Here is a 20,497-nt window from a genome sequence, read left to right on the forward strand (position 1 = left end):
TCCCCCCCCCCCCCCCCCCCAGGAGGGCTGTAGCACCAAGGTAATGGGCTTCTCTCTGAATCTCTGTTTTGGGAAGATTTAAAGGTCATGCTTCAGTTTCAGACTAGAAATTCCACCAAAGAATAAGCTGTAAGCACATGAATGGAAGTCAGTCCATCCCATTGAGGCATATCATGGTAACATCTTTATACAGTGACATATGCATTAGGATAGGAGCCTCTTGCTTCATTCATAGCAGATTCACATGAGTCTTCTCTTTCTAGCCTCCTTGAAACTTGAAGTCATTACCCTTGATAAAGCTGGTATAAAGTGGTATAAAGTGTTTATTTCTCTTTCTGTGAGTATAGTTGTCAACTTGGGTGGAAGTCAAAAGGAGAAGAGAAAGATATTCTTTAGAGACCCGTGTTGGGGTATAAGGGAAGCTCTAGGATGTAAGTAGTAGTTCTGTGCAAAGCTTTGGTAGCTGATTCGATTTGGAAGAGGTACAGCCTGATTCAGGGACTGAATCTCTGAATCCGAATCAAATCGGGAGACCAGTTAAAAGCTCCAAAGTTGTTTGAAGCATCCAAATCCATTTGGAAAAGATTTGGCTGATTCAGAGGTTCGACTGTAGACTAAACAAGCAACTGACACAGCTGCCTCCAGTTGGTAAGTCTGTGGGGGCTGAGGGAGGGAGGAGGGAAGGGGTGTGGTGGAGGGAGGGATTAGGGCAGGGGCTGGGACTTGGACAAGCTGCCCAGCTGGGGTGGGGGGGTACATTACTTGAGGAGTGGGGCAGGGGATGTGGGCGCGGCAGTCCTGGGAGTAGGGACTATGCCCTGCTGCTGCTTGCCCAGCCGGGGGGGGGGGTGGGGGGGGGAGATAGGATGCACATATGACAAACAGCAGCAAGGCATAGCCTCAGCTTGCAGCAGTGCCACACCTGTATCCTGCATTGCCCACCCTGGCTGGCAAACTGTGGCAGGACAGAGCCCCAGCTCCCAGAGCTGATGAGGGTGTGGTAGCACTGGAAGTGGGGGCTATGTCCTGCTGCCGCCTGGAGCAAGCTGTACCTGTATCGTTCCTCCCCCCTATCCCCCCATGCTGGCTGAGCCAGGCAGGGGATTGCCCTGCCTGGCCCCAGCCTCCTGGCCATATTAAAAAAAAAAACAAAAAACAAAAAAACAAACAAACAAAAAAAAGAAGCCCTGCACTCACTGGCTGTAGCGGGGGCTGTGGGGCCACATGGCAGACGCCCTCCCACACAGCCCTCACTCCCAGATCTCCCCCTTGCCCAGCCCCACCCCTGATGCCCCTGCCCCACTGCCAGGCCCAGCATCCTGGCACTTAAAAGAAAAAAAGAAAATCTGTGCACTCACTGACTATGGCAGAGGTGATCATGGCCTCTGAGGGCTTTTGGCAGAGCTCCCCTGCACAGCATGGGACAGCAGAGATTTTCGTCCCCCCTGCCTGGCACCCACGAGGCAGCTGTTGCATTGTGTGGATGCAGTGCTGTTCGGCAGGGCACTCATCTGGGAGATGGGGCAGCTTGAGCAGTCAGCCAGAGCCTGGCCCTGCTTTGCACCAGCAGCCCCAGCTCCCAGACAGCGTGCGGCGCCCTGCTGAGCTGTGCTGCACCCATGCCATGGGGCAGCTGCTGCACGGGTGCCAGGTGGGGCGGGGGTGATCCGCACTGCCCCACACTGCATGGGGGGGGGGCTCTGCCATGAGCCCTCAGAGACCCTGACTGCTGCTACTGCAGCTGGTGAGTATGGGGCTTTTTTTTTTCTTTTTTAAAGAGCTGGGAAGCTGGGGCTGGGTAGGGCAGGCATGAGGGCTTCTCCTGTGGCTCCCCCCACCTGGGGAGAGGCAGACACAGCTGGAGCGGCCCCGGGAGAACCTGCAGCTGCCCAGCTGTGCCGGCCTTTCCCTGGCTGATCCGAATCTCCAAATCAGCGGTGAATTTTCGATTCTGATTCGGCCATGTGAAATGGGGACAGTGATTCAAATCACTGAATCGAATCGCTGTCCTCCGAATCAGCTGAATCCAAATAAAATACTTCCCTATTTGCCTGACTACCCTCCCTTTTCCTTGCAGACACACATATGCATAGTGAAAACTGTAAGAATAGCATCTGCTGAGCCAGAAAAAGTAGAAGCCTATGAGGAAATGGGGCTTTTCCTTGGGTTTTCAGGATTTGTTTGAATGCCAGGCCTACAAAGTTGTTTTTTATGGTTTATGGAAAGCTGACTTGAGTGCTGCTGTAAAAATTTGGTACAACCAGTTTCAGTTATAGCCATGTTACTTGCACAGTTTACCCTAGTTTTCAGGTTGGATGTTATTTCTGTTATAGATTAAGCCAATGAGACAAAACTATATTATTACATAGCATACAGATTTTCACTGTAGCTTCCTGAAAATGCAAATTGTGGGGACCTGGGGTGTTGGAGGAAAACCTCTTGCCAACATACCTCAGATAAAAGTTTAATGAGTTGATGGTCTGCAACTTCTGTGCTAACTTCTGTGCTTGGAGGAGCTGTTAATGTTGTAACTGCCAAATCTTGCATGAGTAGGTATGTTATTTTGGTCCAGTTAGGAGCCATCCAAGAAAATTCCAGTATGCTGGTATGATGCTTTTTTCCTTTTGATTCAATATATTTTTTGGCACGGAACCAGTTTTGCAACACAGTTGTAGAGGGGAGAAAGAGCATTGTATTGGAGGAGCAGTCTTTCTGAGTTGTAACAATGAGGTCCTGTCTCTTTCAGGTCATTAAAGATCTCAGGACACCTTTTACAGGATCAGGGTTATTAACTCTTATAACCTGGGTTAATCAACTCAGATGGTCAAATTCTAATTTAGGAAATTGAATTCTGCTTACCCGCTGACAGTGGTGCCTGCAATTTGGAATGAATAGCCATCTCTCTTTTTTTGGTTCACTCTTCCTGTCCAAAGCTATTGTCTGTGTTTGTGGTGCACTCTTTAAAATTAGTTTTGGTGACTCATAGAGGCATCTGCATTTCAGCATTTCGGGAGGTGATTGGTTTCACATGGTTATAACTATATAAACATTTCTTTTTCCTGTTATTAGACAAGGAACACATGTTTTACAGTTCCTTAATTTTATCCATTTACTGTGTAGAATAATATGATCAACCTTTCGAAATACCAAGGACCCTGCATTTCTTATATGCTACTTTTGCTGTGTGTAAGATGTCAATGAAAAGAGTTCATTGCATTTGGGACAATGGAGGGGCATGCAGTTTTTCAAAAAAAACAACTGGCTAAGTACAGACATTCAAAAAGCCTGAGCCTGAATCAATTCAATCTTTACAGGTTATTCTAACCTGTGTAGATTGAACCGAGAAGCAAGTGAATACACATTCACTTTTGATTCTGGAAATGCAGCCACGTGTCTGCAGTGATTCAGGCCAGAAGCCGGGCAGGGGACCCCTCAAGTGAGCCCTCCTTTCCCTTTGCCAGTGGCTGGAGGGCTGAGCAGGGTGGCCAGGCCTTGGTAGGCTCTGAGTATGATTGGGGTGGGGTTTAAAATCCCACTCTGGCCTATACACTCCCCAGCCGGGGTGTGCCTGGAGGGAGCCAGGGGAGGGTGGGGGAGGACAGCAGCCCTTTGCCAGGCATCCCCAGCCCCCCGACCCAGACTCACTGCAGGAGTGCTTGAGCTTCCCCCTTCCTTGGGTGGGCACTATTGAATTCACATGGACTGAATTCACTTGGGGTTTATTGTGCTCAGCACTTGGAAATTTTATTGAACACTGGTCTTAGAAATTGGAGGCTGCTTGAATTTAGAGCTGTTGAGGATTGCAAAATCTGTTCCAGGGGTTTGGAGGCTTAGTCACCTAAACTTTCCAAACTGGTTTTGCATGGGAGGGAGCACTGAACTGATTAAGTTGGAATTGAGGAGCTTTCCCCCTTTTTGGATTGACTTGGTATGGCAGGCTTGGTGAGAAGAGAGCTATCAGAACTAGAAGAGTGGGGGATAAGAAAAACAGCTCCAGGTTTTTGAAGTAAGGATATATTTTGTGGACCAGATGCATTTGTACAATTTTTTGACCAGTGGTCCTCAGATCCTGGGCAAATAAAAAGACAAAGAAATTAATCATTCTGGAAGCATTACTATTGGCATGCAAAGCTTTAACTAACAAGATACAACAAAAGGAACAGCTGTTAAAGACAGTGAACGAAAAATCTAAGAAGCTGCTGCACCACGGCCCTTCCTCTCCCCGCTCCCCCACTCCCCTGCTCCTACCTCTTGAGCAGCGACCCAGGTTGCGGGGCTGAGGTCCTATATGAAAAGCCAGGCAGACTCCGGCTAAGGTCTTATGCTGGTGGGAGAGGTAATGAAGTAAGGATTAACCTCCTCCCTTTTCCCCTTAGGCTATTGGGAACAGGGTTTCCCACCCCCCACCTCGGCCAGCCAGAGCAGTGATAGTGCTCTGACTAGGGATGAGAGGGGTGGGGCCAACCCTGCTCCACAGGAGCAGACAGCATAGCCCAGCCCAGGGCTGCAAAGCATCCTGGGATGCTGGGGGACTGTGTTTTAACTTAAACCAGGAAGGAGCCTGGGATAGAAGGTCTGTAAGCTAGTTTTACCTAAGTCAGTCAAGTCTGATACTACATTCAATCAGGTTTATCTTAAACTAGTTTTGGCCATTTTGAAAGCAGCTTATGTGGCCTGAGCTTGTGTTATATTACAGGTTTAAAATAGTTTCTGATCAATTAAACTAGTTTACATGTAACTTCTGTCCCTAGCCCCTGAGAACACCACAGTTTTGCAGGAGTGAGCAGAGTGGCAGTGATTTAAGTACGTGGATTTGTTGTGTGGAATCATTCAGTCTGAATTGTGTAAAGTATTAATCTGCCATGTAGCGCAAGCATCATTAAACATACAGTCTCCCTGTGAACTGACCCTGACAAGCCATTCCCTCGGATGTCTGTGATTTGTCACTCTGCTATCTAGAGTATTTGGCCTTTCATCAGTTAAACTGACTGAAGTATTGCTTGTGGAAGATAATTATAGGTTCTCAATGAAAATGGCAGAGTTAAAGCCTGCTAGGTGGTACTTGTCACATTGGAGAGAGTACAAAATACATACACAGGCCATGTTCTCTATAGAAGGGCCTCTTCCCAAGATAATGATACAGCTTTTTGTGGGAATGATGGAGTTGGGCAGGAAGCTGATGGGGAGACTGCTGTTTGCCTTGTGTGAACAGCTGTGATAATTATTCAAGAAGAGCAGCCAAGTTAAGAAGGAAATATTAAACCACAGTCAGACTGTGCAGAATCCTTATCTGGTGTGGGTCATGCATTCAAAGTAACACTGATAAAAAGAAGGGATTTGTTGACATGCAGGCCTTCTGGGAAGCATCCAAAAGTATTATATTCTCCAGTGCTCTTTCAGAAAGCTGCTCTGAGAGATGCAAGTCTCTTGCTGGAGGACCTTTGTAAATTCTCATGTTTAATTAAAGTAATAAGGTTTACATTGCCGCTTAACTGGCAGCACCAATGAGATGGCCGTTTGGTGGCTAAAGCAGCATGTACTGCTCATGTTTGAGTACATGCCTTAAGTAAAACACGATTTGTTGTTTTCCATGTGTGGTAATGCTTTATTAGGGATATGATTAGTGAGCCACACTGTCTTCTGGTAAACTGGTGTAAGTTTAAGAGAAAACAGTAGAGGTGTGCTGATTTACACGAGCTGATGATATGGACCATAAAGTATATATGCTGTTAAGGGGAGATATTAAGGCTTTGTTATAGCAATGTGAGACATTAATGTATCTCTGTCTACTCCCAAGAAGTCAGCAAACTGTTTTTTTTAATTGGACCCTTCTATATTCATTGCCGGAGAAGAGAAAGCTCCTGCTTCATGTTGTAATTGTGAGGATTTAACAAAGCTATCTCTTTTGTAAGGAGTGGAAGACGCCTAGTAGAGTTAGGAGGCTATTGTTAAAATAATCCAGAAAGCCAGAGGAGCTTCCAGGTGATCAAGGTGGCCAGCTTTCTCACTGCCAACTCCTCTCTGAAATTAAGGCCTCTGTGTCTGTATCAAAGTTAATTATACTAATCACTTACCAGCACTGTTTGCTTTGAGAAAACATAAATGAATGTATCAGTGTTATTCTTGAGTTGCAGTTTATGCAGTTGGAAAATCCACTTTGACAGTCAGAGCAGACTGTGCACAAATGGAGGATTTTGGGGTAAGCAGTCCAGCACATTTGCTGAACTCTATTGTTACTTAAATGGTAAAGGGTGGGACTGGCAAGGGGAGAAAAAATGCTGAGAAGCTGAATCAGAGCCTTTCCGAATAAGCGATGGTTGCACACTTACTGTTTGCGTGGTGGCAAAAAAGATTTTCACTTTTGCAGAAACAGATGAGAAGACTCCTTTGTGAGAATGCATCAGATGGCAGCAAAATCACAGGCAATCTGATTAGTTCGACAAGTTGTCAATTTTCACAGGCTTTCTGCTTGGGCAGAGAGCACTTGATGGTTTTTGTGTGTGGAAGACAGATGTTCTCTTTACAGTCCCTAAGTGAGATAATAATAAAGTTCCTTGTCATATGCCAACCTGCACTGGAACAAAACCAGAAATGAGATAATAATGTGCTGCCACTGCCATTGCCTCTGGTTTGTCCATGTGGGACGTTGGAGAGTACAAGAAAATAGAATCTAAAAACAAAAACAGGAGCAAAGGTTATTTTTCTACATGCAGTGTTTTACAAAGCTGATATGTCTTTGTGATCTTCTACATTGTGGTTTTTACTTAAATATGTCTGTTATTTTGGAGGGAGAATTCTTAACATGTTCTTGTGCATACATATATAAAAAACCATAATGAATTCCCCACCAAAAAAGAAAAAAAAAAAAACTAAGCAGCAAAAAAACCCCACCAAAGCCTGTGTTACATTAATTTGCTGATTGAGGTACTCCATCCTTTCACATGGTGTCTGCCAATTGACTTTGCTTTTCACAAACAAACATGGTCAGACTGGTGCGGGCTGTGGAGGGTTTGTTTCTTCTTTAGGGGAGAGGGGGCAGCCTGGTCCTCTACCTGGGATCTCTCAAACATAAGTGTATTAACCTTTTATAGAAGCAGGGCATTGACTGCCATGGTTCCTCTGCTTTACCTGTAGTAGGTTCAGGTGTTATATCTTGTGTTGCATTGGGGTTGATGGTAGTTTTACAAAGAGTTTTAGATTATGGATTTGTATATGATGGTTTGGATAGGGATGATCCTGCCTCAGGCAGGGGGTTGGACTTGATGACCTCTGGAGGTCCTTTCCAGCCCTACTTCTATGATTCTCTCTGATTCTAAAACGTGATCCTGTTGCCAATATAGTATCAATCAGTTGTGCCAAGCTCCAGCACTTGTTTACTGTTCAGGTTGTAAGTTAATGCTCAGCACGCTCTGTTATTTGAATTATTGATAAAGCATTTTGTTCAATGTGAGAATGCAAAAGCAGTTTTGAACTACAGAGGTAAGACAGTGCCATATACTATTCCCAGGCTGTCAGTGTGAAGATGCTTTTCTGTAGCCTAAAATCAAAGGTGCAGGTGAATTTACTTCAGCTTGCAAAGATTATTAATGAACAGTTGTGTTGGCTATCCAACTAACAAGCAGACAGCCCTTTCGTATCTGGCTCAAGAGCCTTTCTGTCATTGGATGCAGAAATGAACAACGGGGCTTTCCAAACAATGTACTCTAATTGTCAGACACTGAGCCCAGCACTCCCGGTTTTTTCTCTTGCCACCAAGTTAAATTCATCATGTCTTGTCGGCTTCTATCAACAGTAAAGATTCATAGATTTTTTTTTCATTCGGTTTCACTGTTGATGGGCAAACTTCACAATACCATAGGTTTTAAGGTTGTGACTGCCTAATCTGACCAGCTGTGTAACGGGCCACAAGTATAGGCAGCGGGTCTTTGTATGAGGATGGGAGTCCTCCACAATCCTCACTACTAGAGCTTTGCAGTAATGTACTTAAAACTTACCAGTCTCACTTTAGCCTTTTTGATCGTTCGCAAAGCTGCTGTACTCAGCATCACAGTGAGTAACAGTATGATAAGAGGGAATTCTGGGTGTAGACTTGCAAAGGAACACACTTGATCAATCTGTTTTCTTTCAACGTCCTGATTTTTCATCAGCCATGCAACAAGCAGCTTATGGAAAGGCCGACAGACGAAGCGTACGGTCCTGGATTTCAGCTGCAGGGTGTCATTGTTTGTTTGCTTTAGAGGAGAAAAAAGTTTGCTCTTTCTAATGCATTTCTGGCTTATGCCCACTGAATAGATTTGGGAATTAATATTTCCCCAGTGAGCTCTAATAGTTTATTGGTGAGTACACATCTCTCTTGGTACAGACACTTATGTATGCATATTAACTTTAAAAATACAACTTGTTTACATGCTTTTTGAAGTCCCTCTGAGTCAATGTGTTACACTTTCATCCTTCACTTTAGACTTTCTTGAACTTGGGGGCTGTGTCTTGCAGTCTTGAGTCAACAAAGCATTGTTTGAATGTAGAGGGTTTTTTGTTGGAGTTGAATAGGACTGAGGGAGAGGGAAGCCACCCCGGTCTATAGAAATTCGTGTTGCTTAATTGTCTGTTAATCCAGTTATATTTTATATATGCAAATGTCAGCACGTGCAAGTACCTACAAGTATAGACTACATATCCACTTCTGAAAGTTTTAACAAGTCTTAAAATTGAAAGTGTCAAGTTTAATAAGAAGATTTAGTAAACAGATTTCCTCTGTCAAATCTCATGCTGTTTTAAGATTCACTTCTTTCAGGCCACCCTTTGAGAGTGTTAGACAGAGTTGCCTTCCTGTGACGTGGGATGTACACAGCATTTCATCCTTCTGATATATGTTTGGAATCAAGGATCCTGCGTGTCCTAAATGTTTTCCATTGTCTTACACAGTTTTATAAGTTGCATTTATTGCTAACGCAAAAAAAAAACCACAAACCCCCAAAACCAAAAATCCCAGGACTGCAAAATACTTATTCTGAGGAACTCTAGCATTTGGAACAGAGTATTTCTGCAAAGAGGTCAAAGTTGAATTCTGTTGTGGTTGCATGAAAATAAACAGCTGGTCTTCCTCTTTCATATTACTTTGTTATTCTTATTCCAGGGGTTTTCAAAGCTTGAAAACTTATATATAGAGTGCTCTATAACAGAAATGTGTATCCATACTTTCATGTTTCTGAGGCTAGGGACAGACCTTACACACAAACCAGCTCAAGTGATCAGGGACTGGTTTAAACCTGTAACAGAAGAAATGTTCAGGGCACATAAACCAGTTTGAAAATGGCTGAAACTGGTTTGAGATAAACTTAACAGATATCAGACTTAACTGATTTGGGTCAAACTGGTTTATGCAATGTCTGTCCCAGACCCTTTGTTGGTTTAAGCTAAACCAGACACCCTCAGCATCCCAGCATGCTCTCTGGGCTGGGTGGGGCTCTCTGCTCCACAGCAGGGCTGGCCCCTCTTCTCTGCTCCCTGTCTGCAGCTCCAGAAGAGACTTGCAGCCACAGCAGAGTCTGCCTGGCTTCCCTGTGCCCCTCTCCCTCTCACCATCACTGTTTAAGCAGAGATCCCTTCCTCCTCTCTCCCACAGCATAGACCATGGCCAGAATGTGGTATGCTAGCTAATGCTTTTTTAATGTATGTCCCTAGTGTGAATGCTGGTCATGATAAAATCAATTATGGATTCAAGTCACTTCGTGTTTAGTTTTGGAAAGGGAAATAATAGTAAGATGACAAGGCTTTATACAAAACAGGTTATCTTCTATTTTGCACATTTCTGTTAAGAATCAAATCCCCTCTCTTCTCTTTCCCCCACCCCCAACTTCCTAATCTTTTGAACTCCGGGTGGTGTGGAACTCATGTTGCCAACCTCTAAAATTTGATACAAACTGTAGAAGATCAACATGAAACCCCATCCTTTGCTTTGCATGTCACTAAAATTGTGTTGTAGGGATACAGCTGGAACTCTGCTTGAGTATTAGAGCACACCTACATGGCTCTTTTGCAAGGGCAAGGACTTAGATAGTAAGTTTTGGATCTGGGGCTCTCTTTTATATAGTGCAGAGGCTGGGTCCCTACTGAGAGCTCTTTAGCATTAGGTCACAAATAATAAATACAGTAATAGCTATGAGCACTTAGGCTTTAAACATGAACATTAAGTTAGCTGTATTACTAGTGGTACAGATTTTTTTTTAAATTTCTTTTGGGCCCAGATACTGCAGAGACATGAGCATGCGAATAGTCCCAGTGAAATCAGTGGAACTACTTGCATGTAGAGAAGGAAGAATAAGCTTAAGTCTTCATAGGATTAAGACATCTGACAGTATATCATCTGTATAGTGGTCAGGGCATGGGAAAATAGGTTTAAGTGTATGCTGTGCAACAAACTTCCTGTGCAACTTCAAGTAAGCCACTTAGCCTCATTGTGCCTCTGTAAAGTGGGGATAATAGTATTTTCTTACTTCATATGGAGCCTGTGAGGAGAATGATTTGGGGTTTTTGAATTGTTCTGATTCTATGGTGATGGGAACGATATATGTCCCTAGAGCGGCAAGACTGACCAAGGTAAAAGTAGATGAGTCAGTTTATCCGACTGGCTGTCATCCTCCATCCCACTGTTTGAATTCATAACGCTGCAAAAGAGAGCCTAGTAAGGCATATATTGGAATAAAATAACCCAACAAAAGCCAAATGTTTGGCTTAAAACTGGATGCATTTCTTGAAGAAAACCTCCTACCTATTTTAATGACTAATTATAGACTAAAATTGTTTTCCTTTTTTCCCCTTATGGTATATAAAATATCTTAGTCCCATTGTTTTGACATAATCTTGGGTGAATCTCAAACAATTAGTGTAAGCTATGACCTGTTTACCAATATAAGTTGAATAAGAAAAGCAAATTGAGTGTGTACAATCCCTGTGTGTGCTAGCTGATACGTACTATCAATACATAGCAATCTTTTCAGCAGGGAATTGCAACAAACCTAATAGGTGCCATCTAGGGTAGGTCTCTGGGGTTTCTTGCATCAGTGCCCTGATCAATCAGCACATTTTTATTGAAAAAATTGTCAGAACTTTAAAGAAATACTAATTAATACGCACAATATAAATGCAGCCCCAAGGGTAAGAGGGAATTTGCAGAGCCTTAGGAGTGATTTGTGAAAGAGGCTGGAAGAGGGGGAAGGGAAAGGAAAGAGTCAGTTGGAAAAATAGCGCTTAGGCGCTAATGAGCAGATGCTCTGCTGTGTATTGAGAGACCTCCTTGCAATTAAAAAATAGTTGTAGGTAGGAGGAGATCGTTCAGCTGTCTGTGTGCTGTCAGATCTACCTTGACCAGCTTTGTGTGTGACAGATGCACACAAAGTCTCCATAGCTGGCGGTTGACTTGGCAACACTGCTGCATGCAGCAGAAAACGAGACCCGGGCTCAAAGGGAGCCTCAGGACTTTTGCTCTAGTAGAGCTCAGGTGTGTCATTTAAGCTATGACAGGAAGATGCTAATGGCTTGTTACTGAAGTGCCTGCCTGTCTCTAAGATGAAGCGAAGGGAATGTTTTTTCCACAGGAGGGTAGGGATTGACATTTGCTGTCTCGCATCTTTAGGCAATGGCTTACTAGGAGCAGCGGGGGGATGGTGATTTTGTTAGCACTTACAACAAGGGAGTTCAAAGCATGGGTTTATCTTTTAATTGTGACCTGATAGAGTGGGGTAATGAATGGGTATCATGCCTTTAGGTTGGGACTAAGTAGGCTAGGTGAATGTGAGACAAAGCAATAGCATGTCTCTCACACATGCAGCCCTTAGCAAGGGAAAGGATGGGGGGAAAAGGAAATTGATTCTAGAATTAATGTCTCCACCTCCAACCCAATATGTAATCCTGTCAAATTTATTAGAAAAACACTTCACAGCTTGGGAAGCAGGTGCATCTAGCATAGGGAAAGGAGCTTAGTAAGAACAGCTCAGCTGCTGCAGGCACCATTTGAGCCAAATGATGTACTTTTTCTCTCCGGCTCCCTCCCTTCTGTCTCTTTTTTTTTTCCTCAGGTCAGGGGGCTTGTAGTGTAATTAAAAACTGAATTATTTATGAAGAGCCATTAAAGTAGGTGGCTTGCAGATGAGTCAAAGACAGCAGAAGTGTGACACGAAGCTGCATTCTCCTCAGCCTTTCTTACTCACACTAACTGATGTCTCAACCGACTGCCTGGAAACCAACCTAATGAGTTTTGAGCTTTGGAACAAAAATGAATTTTCTCTGATATTACCTCTGTGTGTGTGTCTGTGGATGGGGGGAGAATAAAACTTCAGACAAAGATCTGCCAACAAAGGGGAGTGTATTGAGCGGACAAAGGGAAGGATCTGTTTCATGACTCATTATACAGCTTTGGAAATTAGGAAACTTAAGGCACTAATTTGTCCATCAGCTAGAAGAGTGTATGAACTTAATGAAATTCCAGAAAACAGTGGGAGTTCATTTAATAGCACTAAGACATATAGTATTCAACCAATAGAGAGGGAAGCCTATCTAAAAATAACAGAGAAAGACCTTTATTAGTATGCAGTTCTTAGGTAATAAGGGCACATCTGTAAATAGGTTCTAATAAATGAGATACAGGAGAACCAATTTCAGCTGTTTAGCTGCTGTGAGTGCTATTTTTGTCTTTGCAAAACTTCTTTATAGGAAAGCAATGCAAGAAATAGGCAGTGGCTGCACTGAAGGAAGCTTCTCTATCCTGGCATCCCATTTGCTTTCAGGTACAACTCAAGGGGCTGACTTGGGTCCCTCTGCAGCTAGGCTTTGACAGTCTGAGTGTTTACCTTTCTTGCCATGATCAACGGTGGCATTTCAGGTCATCTGAGTTGGTGAAACTAAGAGCCCCTATATTTGGTTGTAAATGTGCTGCAGCAGAGCCACAAATATAGTGGGTTGTGGTGGATGGTATGTCCTCGCCTCCCGCTCATCCATGCACACACACGTCTACAAGAATGAGTGTGCGCGTGTGTGTGTGTGTGTGTGTTGAAGTGTATCCATAGACTCTGAGCATAGGAGAGACCTGTTTAATGAATCGATAAATACTGTGGTGGGTTTGTGCAAGCATGTTTGTAGGCGTTGGTTTCGTAGTAAAGTCTGCTTTTAAGTGCGTGGTTAGTATAGAAGGGAAAATTACCCACTGTGGTCATCTTGAGACACAAGATGATCTCAAAGGAGTGCATGCCTTTGAATATTGTTACAGAATTATTTTGCACAACATTTCTATAGGCCATATGCTAAGAGTCAGCTGGAAAATGGGATGTGCATATCATTTCTTCATCACACATTGCTCATAGAGTTTATACATAGCTTTAAGTGTGCATAAACTAGACTATATCTTTCCTCTGCATGTGTAAACAGTATGGGCTGAGAAGGTGCAGAGCCCCTTTGGAGGGAGGGAGAGAGAGAGAGTATGTATGTGTGCATGCGTTTGGCAGTCTTACAGTTCTTCATCTTTTGTTTACGACAAAAACAGTGTACAAATGATCAGTTATCTGCTTCAAAAAGCCTTCATTGGCTTAAAATAAACGAATCTTCTCTCATCTAGGAGGGGAAAAGAAGTTTGGTCCTAAAACCCTGTTCCTGATGAGAATTTGCCTTATTTGGCAAAATAGAAACAGACACAGAGACACAATAATTAATATGTCGGCTTGAATTGAAACTTAGTATGCACAACTGAAACTGCTTGAGGCTGTCTTTGCTTACACACCCACAAGTTATGCTGGATGTTTCCATGGTAATTACTGTTCTATACAGTATTAATGAAAAATTACCATAGTGAATTCCCAAAATTACCCCTTCCTCCTATCCCTCTTTTTTGTGGGGAGGAATTGACTAACTCTTGCTGAATTTGGAGTTCATGTACTTGATAGAAACATGTAATCAATGGCCCTGGCTGAAGCTCATGATCGTGTCTGCATAGTCTGTATGAGCTTCCTTGCTTGTCTGCTAATTGCAGCCTGCTACCCTGTCGTTCCCTGAGGTAGCAGTTTCTACCCGGGAGAGCTACCAATAGTCAGAACTGTGCTGCTGTCATGTGATCCAGTACATGCATATACTTAAATCTTCAGCAGTGACTAGTGATTTAGGATATGCTCAGTTTGTGGGTGCCAAACTTGAAACACGTGATTGAATGAAAGGCTGAGCAACCACAGAATCAGGCTTTTTTCAGGTGATTCGGATTGGATGCCCCAAAACTGAGGTCTGCAGCGTGGCTTGGTGAAAATTTTACATACTGTATTTAGGTCCTCTTGAGTTTGTCCCTAACTTAGTGAGCTGATAAGATGCCCAAGTGTACCTTTTTATTTCCTGCCGTTCTTTTGAGGTTAGACCCTTGATAACGTGGTAGCCTACAAAGTGGGTGCGTTATCACAGCAGGTCCCAATTGTGAGACCTTATGGGACTAAGAAAAGACAGCCTCATGAATCACTTGATTTCTCAACCTCTTTCAATCAGAATGATAACATTTTCCCTTTTTGGGGTTGTTCTTAGCTTTCTTGTTCTTATTTTGGATGCATCACTTGGAATGGATAAATAGCGTTTGTGTAACATGAAACGATCTTCTCCTTACACTTTGATTCAACCAAGCCACTTCCATTATTATTACAAGTGAAAGTAATACCCTTTCATTTATTGTGCCTATTCTGTCTTTTTCTTTATGCCGTGATTTTTTTTTTTTGCCCCGCCACAACCTTCTGCTTTTGCTTTTGGAACATGAGCTTTATACAATACATTTAATTCTTGAAAAAGGGAATGAATGCAATCATAACAAATATATAACATTATGAAGAAAACAAGAGAGCTAAACTGCACCCTCATTTGGGTGCTTGAACTCTCATTGACATTAATGGGAGTTTGATGCAAAGCTGACAGTAGTTATAGGCTTAAAGTAAAGTAACTATTCCTAGTTGATTTTTCAGTGTTCCCTTAGAAGGTTCCTTTTCTTTCACATCCTCTTAGTCTCTGAAACCTTTTGTTTTCCTCACTGCTTCTCTGTTTCCCTAAGTATTCAAAGGAAGCAACCCCTGCTTTGTACAAGAACTTATTTTTCAAAAAATCCTATGCAGACCTTTGAAAAAGATAGTAATCAAGTATTGTGATGATGATATTGACTTAAAAAAATAGCACCAGTAAGCCCCAATTACAAACCAGGACCCGTTATGGTGGCCACTGTAGAAAAATAGAACAAAGCGGTAATCTGTGTCTCGGAGTTTATAGCCTTTGCATAAAGCACTAGAAAATTGGTACATACCGATGGAGGAATACAAGGAAAAAATGTGCATAGGTTGGCACAATTGCCTGTGTACTGCCTCTAAATAAATAATTTCATTGCTGCTGTGCTGTGCTATGGCATTCTGTAGCCTACAGCTGTCTAACTTTGACACCAGGGAGACCCACAGCACCCTTAACCCCCTTGCTGCTGCTTGGGCTATGCCAGGGGTATGTGAATTCCTGCCATGTGGTAGCAGGAAAGGCAATTTTCAGGGCCCGTGGACCACCTGTTAACCAGGTGTGGCCTGTAAGGCACCAGTAGGACAGCTTCGCTGATGCAGCAGGTGTCATCTTCGTCAGCTGAACTGATACACTTTGTGAAAACCAATCTTCCTTTTCTTCTTTAAGAAACAGACGAATAAAAACAAACAAATGAACAACAAAAAAGAACCCCACAAATAAAACCTGTTTTGCTCTTATATCCAAAAAAGAAATAAAATATATAAAGAAACAAAGGGTTTTGGATTTTTCCTCTCCCTGAGTTTGAGGTGCTTAAGTACCATGGTGAGGATCACACAAATAACCAGTTGACGCTGGTGGATGCTGGGAACGGATGCATCTTCAGCAGTGTATGAGAGAGCTGAGGCCAAGTTTTCTTTCTTTCTATCTATATCTATATATCTATATCTATATATCTATATCTATTTGTCAAAGCTCTGTTGAAGCCTGTTAAAGTGGCATTGGCTGGAGATTTAGCCCTCAGTGTCTGTTTCTAGTCCTTCTCATGGTTTGCAATTTTGGATAACCTTCTGTGAAATTATTTTTTTTTTTTTGTGGAGCGTGTTTTGAGATCTGTCATCGGGGAGACAAGGTTGGAATATACCAAGCACAAAATCCAATTTTTTAAAAATAATTTGTAGGGCTCTGAAGGTTTGTGTTACTCCCCTATCTCTTGCTTTTCTGGTCTAGCAATAGCACATAATTGGTGAATTCATGTCCTCATTATGGATAATGCCAACATTTCTATGTTGTACTCTTAAATGTATCCCACAATCTGTCAAATCCATTTAGGTACATCCCACATTTGCTTTTATTTATCTGCAAATCGGAGCATCCTTATTCACTACATCTTAGCTGCCAGCGTGGATGGAAGCCATCCCAAGATGTATATGCATTTAGAGTGCAACAGAATAACTGGCACCGGGTATGTGTTTTTAGTGTCAAGGCTATGGTAATGTATATCATTAGTTGTAAAACATAGTCTGCTGCCGGCTCCATGCCAACATGCTGCCTTATGCACAGTGCCAAACCTTACTGGGAACCTAGCATGTTCTTCAGTTCAACTGCAGATTTTCTCAATTGAAGCTGCAGAAATAAGATAGCAAACATGGTGACACAAAATACCCCCAGAATCATGTTGGTTCTGTCTTTTGATTTGATGGGGAAATCAATCTGTCCTTACTGCCCAAGCAATGAAGATGGGACTAAGACATCCACCGTTTATACCTCCTACTGAGGTTGTGGCTGGTGCTACTACCTAGTTCAGGGAGAAGGACAATACTTCTTCTTCCAGGCTGGCTGAAGTGAATGGATGACTAGATGCACAAGTGGAGTAGGCTGCATCATGAAAAGTGGCGAAGTAATTTATTTCCTCCACAACATAAGGGTCTTGATGAGCTTGCGTAATTCTGTGTCGTAATTCTCCGGTTTATACCCCTTTGTAAAGGCATGTCGTAAGATTACAGTCTTTATCTGTTAGGATAGTACATATACCCGTGTATGAAATTTTGGTAGAAAGAACGTGTTATATGCTGTCTGACTTGTACAGTAGGACAAGTTGCATTTCCATTTTGTCTTTTGGTGCTGGGAGATCCTCAATTAAAAATAAATAAATAGATTCAAATAGTTCTCATCTGCCAAGCCACTGTGGAAAGGAGAGAAGATCAATACACTAGAAAGGTACTCTACAGGCACTAAAACGCGGCAGCCAAAATGGAAAAGGACAGTGTGGATTGGTAATAGAATAAATTCTTGCTCACTTAGTAAAATCATTCCATCAGTAGTACCATGGAAATCAGTGGGACTGCCTGTGTACTAAAATATTACTTGATTTGAGCATGGTAGATTGAAAGATATGCAACTGGGATTAATAAAATGAGATTAAGGATGGGACAAATTTAGGATGAATATTAGCAATAAACAACCAGAGTAGTCCTGATTAGAGTTATGCCACTATGGAATAATCTTCTAAAGAAAATTGAGAAATACCATCAAATTAACTACATGAACTAACAGGCTCTTCTTCTGTCTAATTTTCCTGGTTTTCTGACATACAATACTTCAAATTTTTCCTGTGTCTGCATAATAAACTCAAGGGTGCTTAGGCTATTAAAATTTGCTGGTGTTTGTACACTTAAATATAACCAAGGCTTAGATATATTTTCAGATATGATATTCATATTGTAAATTTCTACAGGCTGAAGTATTGCAGCAGGGAATGAGAGGGCATTATGACGCAAGATTCAAAAGTTCTTTTGTTATTAATGTCATTAATCTAAAGGCACTACTTTCTGGTTAATTTGCTAAATTTAGGATTTCAATCCCTGGCTGGAAAAAAAAATAGAAAACAAAGAAATTCTAGGGATCTCTAAAGAAAAGGGAAATAAGCAAGGAGTGACAGCTCATATTCTGTAATCCCTTCCTCAAAAGAACCATTGTGGAGGGAAACAACTCCTTGTGGTAATAATATATAATAATCCAATATTATTTATTGTATTATGGTATTTGGGTTTCAAAGGTTTTAGAGTATATTAAATCTGGTTGATAAAGCTGCTTATCTCCTCCTCTCTCTGCAATACACTATTTTTGCTCATCACAACTAGGAGATCAGAGAGGGCTACATCAATACGTACATAAAAATGAAAAATGCACCTTGGACAGGGTGCTGTTTGCTGACTTGATCGGACATCTCTTGACAACTTTTCCTGATATAAGTTGGCATTTTGTGCCAGCACAAAGAGAAACCTGGGATCACCCTTTCTCTCTTTTCAGGCTGCTACCTATTCTCATAATGCTTTTTAGAATCAGACTGGAATATCCCACCTGTGGTTCCTCTCTGAATCTGTTTTAAAAAATATTTCAATTTATAATGGCAAATGTTAGAGGAAAAGTTCAGAGGAACTTTGCACCAAGTTTACAAAGAGAATTAGGTGCCTCTATAAAAGAATCCACAGCCTTGAATTAAGATGTAGAGGCCCAGGTTAAATTCCTGCCTAAGGGGATTCAGGGCTCATCATCCGTTTTCTAAGGGAATGCTCTTGTCCCCACATGGTTGTACGCCATTGTGGGGAAGGAGGAACTATTCTCGTCCTTTGCTTTTTAAGCTGTGTATATAGTACTGAAGTACTGACTGGACTAGAACAAGGTAACATGATTTTGTAGTGCTTCGGGCCCTTACTTGGAAAGGGAGAGACTTGGTTCCCATCCCTGCTCCTTTGACATCTGTATATCAATGGATTATAGTCATACTCACTCTCTGGCCCAGCGAATGCTTTATTGTCCCTGTAAAGTGACACTTTCAAAAGAGTGAGTGTTCCCACACTAGGGCGGCTTTCAGTACATTGAGCCTATCCAGTGACCTTGCTGGGAAGAGCCTAATTTGTGGATCCTAGTGGTACAGTGACATGGCTTATGTAGCTTAATGGTGCTGAGATACTTGGCAGTGTCAAGAGTGTGAAGCACTTCTGAGTGTTCAGAGGTGGATATATAGGGGATCTGGGAAGCTTTAATGATGGTGGTTAAGCAGGCATTTTGAGGATCTCAACTGTAGATTTAGGTGCCTAAAATGAGCATTGGGTGGGATTTGGATGCATACTTCAGTGGGTCACAGGAGAAAGGTAAGAGCCTTAGAATCCACATCCCATCTCTTGGTTGTCTGAAAAGCCTTTAAGTTTCAATATTTCAATTCTGGACATGTCCAGCACCTTGTTAGGGCTGGGTGGCTTGGCACTTATTTCACACCAAACCACATGACCTGATCCAGTAGATGTGCTCCAAGTGTGCCTATACATGGGTAACACTGAGGGCAGCACAAACCATAGGGGGTAAGGCTATTTTCTTCCAAAACTCTGTCAGTAGGAAGGTAATTATAATGTTGGTGCTTCTTTAGATAAAATAGTGTGTAGCATTTCTACACTTATCCAGGATGGAGAAGGCTTAGGTACAGAGCTCTTCTTGCTCTGAGGAGGGTCCATCCAATATGTGTCACATCTCCTGAGGCATGCAAAAGGCTAAGCTAGGAGGAAATTCTTTCAACTTCTGTTTAAATTATGCCACTTTATAGAATATCATTCAAGATTAATAAGGCCAGAGAGAGAGAACATGAGGGCACTTAGATTAGGGGTCCTTTTCAGGGACCATTTTTGTATTTTTATCTCGGCACAATTGCAAAATGCACAAAAAACCGTGGGAAGCAGGATCACCAGTGCAAACTGGGTGGTTAGATGTTTCTGTAACGGAAGCAGTGAAAAAGGTTTAATAGTAGAGATGGTAAAAATGATCAGCATATTTTCCCAAAAGAAATGGAACATCTTTCATTTCTAAGTGGAACCATTCTTTCTTTAATTTCTTCCATGTTTTTAAAGCTTTTTTAGTGAATATATTTGAATTGTTTTGATTTAACAGAAACTGCCAGAAAAGAATAAGCTTGTAATTGGACTCCAGAATCAACGTCCAAACAGATACCAATGGTGGAGGGGGAGGTTGTTTAGATGTCATTTAAAGTGATTGGCTTAACACTGGTGGTGTTGTGAGCTTCACTGAAGTTTTGCTGCTTTGGCCCATTGTTTCTGCCTGCCCTTAGTCTTGCATCTGTTTGAATTCACACTAGTTATTGTGTTAAATTGCACCAAACACTGACTTGCACTGGCGAAGCAAATACCTTGAATACCATTCTGTATGACCTCAGTCTGCCCCCTGCTGCCAATGTCTGGTGGTGATTAGGGCACAGACACCCTCAATCTGGCTTTCTGCTTTGACAGTATCTAGGAGAGTATCTTGGCATGGATTGGTCTGATTTCTGGGTAGCTGATGACAACAGACCTTTAGCATGCTCAAATGCTTTAATGATCAGTGTGACATAAATTATTGAATAAATCAATATGTAAAATGCAACCCATCATCTTTTTTGCCTTTCCCTCAACAACTCCCCCCCCCCCCCCCCCCC

The 20,497-nt window shown here is 42.3% G+C and overlaps 1 protein-coding gene across 1 annotated transcript in view; it reads left to right on the forward strand.

Annotated features, from left to right (window-relative positions):
• CACNA2D1 (calcium voltage-gated channel auxiliary subunit alpha2delta 1) overlaps positions 1–20,497 on the forward strand; it is a 575,362-nt gene that overhangs the window by 91,737 nt on the left and 463,128 nt on the right. The gene's annotated exons all lie outside the window — the stretch shown is intronic.

Source organism: Alligator sinensis, unplaced genomic scaffold (genome assembly GCF_000455745.1).
Source record: "Alligator sinensis unplaced genomic scaffold, ASM45574v1 scaffold567_1, whole genome shotgun sequence".
Lineage (NCBI taxonomy): Eukaryota > Metazoa > Chordata > Crocodylia > Alligatoridae > Alligator > Alligator sinensis.